Source organism: Dipodomys merriami, unplaced genomic scaffold (genome assembly GCF_024711535.1).
Source record: "Dipodomys merriami isolate MVZ:Mamm:240054 unplaced genomic scaffold, mDipMer1.0.p SCAF_6, whole genome shotgun sequence".
Taxonomy (NCBI): domain Eukaryota; kingdom Metazoa; phylum Chordata; class Mammalia; order Rodentia; family Heteromyidae; genus Dipodomys; species Dipodomys merriami.
In genome coordinates, this window is record NW_027206179.1 from 27,369,601 (window position 1) to 27,371,962 (window position 2,362).

The 2,362-nt window shown below is 41.4% G+C and overlaps 1 pseudogene; it reads left to right on the top strand.

Moving 5' to 3' along the window:
* Positions 1–1,217: 1,217 nt before the first annotated feature.
* LOC138814304 (heterogeneous nuclear ribonucleoproteins C1/C2 pseudogene) lies at positions 1,218–2,120 on the top strand (annotated as a pseudogene).
* Positions 2,121–2,362: the final 242 nt, after the last annotated feature.

Below are 2,362 nucleotides of genomic sequence, written 5' to 3' on the forward strand. Positions count from 1 at the left end.
GATTCCCAAGGGCCAAATAAAGTCAACAAGGCAACCTAGGGTAAGCCAGAAAGCCTTAGTAAAAACTTGGTGATTGTAGCTATAGGCTAAGCACAAAGTGTAGAATGAGGATTTTGTAAGACAGTGACTACTTCTTCATGGTAAGACTAATATTAGAGAAGAAAAATACTTTGTAGCTCCACAAATCTCAGAGTGTTATGGTTAGATATTATCTTGAGAAGATGCATATTGCTGTAGGCTGGGCTCTTTGAGGGTCCCAAAAACAAAGAAGAAACAAAGGAGACAGAAGAGCATCTAAATACAGAGTGTATCTGGGGAATGGATACAATGAGTGTTATGTAGAGGGGAATGACTGATATACAGCTACTATGAAAGATGAAGTAAGGAGGTCTTTGCTCAGGAAATGACAGGCTGCGTTGTTATTAGCTTTGTACTCTGTGGAGGAAGCCTCAGAATCCCTCATCCAAAGGTATGGTGACTGTTCCTGAGTGGGACTGAATGCTACATTTTGTTTGCTTGTTTTGTTTGGTGCCAGGACTGGGGTTTGAATTGAGGGACAGAACTCTTTTGATCAAGGCCAGTCCTTTATCTCTTGAAGCATACCTCCACATCCAAAATAGTTGGGGTTTATTGGAAGTAAGAATCTCTAAGATTTTTCTGTTCAGCCTGAATTTAAGTCACTGTCTTCAGATCTCAACCACCTGAGTAAGCAGTATTGTTGGTATTAGCCTAGGCGTCCAGCTCTAATTTCTTTTTATGCAGATCATCCAGCAAGGAATTATAATTAAACTACAGAATAAACAATGACTTCAAAAATAATAGACCAAATAATAATAGAAAAATCAATCCAATTTACTAATATTAACCTAATTTACTATTAATATTAACCTAATTTTATCGATCAGAAAGTTCTTACAATAAGCACAGATAAAAGAAGTTCAATATCCTTAGCCATAAAAGAAACTTGAATCAAAACTACACATGATTTTATCTTACCCCAGTCAGAATGACAGTAATCAGGAAATAACACATGCTGGCAAGAATATGTATAAGAGTTTGTAAGAGTGTCTGAGATTTTGGTGAAGAGATGAGACTGGATGGTTGTTTCCTTGTTGTCGACCTCATGGAGCAGTAGACTTTTCACAGAACCTGGGAGTCTGAGATTTGAATCGAATCTCTCTTTCCCTCTGCCTTCAGCTTTGTGAGGATCCAGACTATCAGACACAATGGCTAGCAATGTTACCAACAAGACAGATCCTCATTCCATGAATTCTCGGTATTCATTGGGAATCTCAATACACTTGTGGTCAAGAAGTATGACATGAAAGCAATCTTCTGGAAGTATGGCAGAACTGTGAGTTGCTCTGTTCATAAGGGCTTTCTTTGCCTTTGTGCCTTATCTTAATGAGACAAATGCTCGGCTTGCTCTAGCAGGCCAAGATAGCAGAATGATTGTCGGCCAAGTATGAGATATTAATCTGGCTGCAGAGCCAGAAGTGAATCGGGGGGAAAGCAGGTGTGAAATGATCTGCAGCAGAGATGTGTGGCTCCTCATTGGACTTGGGTTACTCCTTTCAAAGAGATTATTATGACAAAATGTACAGTTACCCAGTACGTGTGCCGCCGCTACCTATCACTAGGAGGTTTGCGTGTATCAGGAAACACCTCACTCGGGGGCAAAAGTGGCTTCAATTCTAAAAGTGGACAGAAGGGATCTTCTTCCTAGTCCGGAAAATTGAAAGGAGATGAACTTCAAGTCATTAAGAAGAAACTGACCCAGACTAAACAAAAAGTGAATTCTTTACTGGACAGCCTGGAAAAAAAAATGAAAAGGAACAGAGCAAACATGCAGACTGGTCTTAGCGTCTAGAGTCAACGTGCAGAATGAAAAGTCAGAACAGAGCAGCAGCTCCCTGGAGAAATATGAGACTAATGAGTCTGAGCGGGGTGCAGATGACTCTTCTGAGGAGGGGGACCTACTGGATGACGATGATGATGATAAGGAAGATCACTGGGGAGACCAGCTGGAATTGATGAAGGATGATGAAAAAGAGGCTGAAGAGGGAGAGGAAGACAGAAACAGCGCCAATGGCGAGGAGGATGACCCCTTAAGCACATAGCAGGGCTTAGGGAACTTATCCCATTATTTCTTTACCGAGGCGCATGTCTTTTTTTTTTTTTAACTTAATTTAATTTTATTTGTGAACATACTGTACAGAGGAGTTACAATTACATGGGCAGGATAATGCGTACATTTCTTACCAAGCACTGCAGCCTCCTCCTTTGTTTACCCTTCACATCCCGTCCCAGCCTCCCTCCTCCCCCCCATCCCAATCCTATTCCTTCCCCCCCCTCCCGCCCC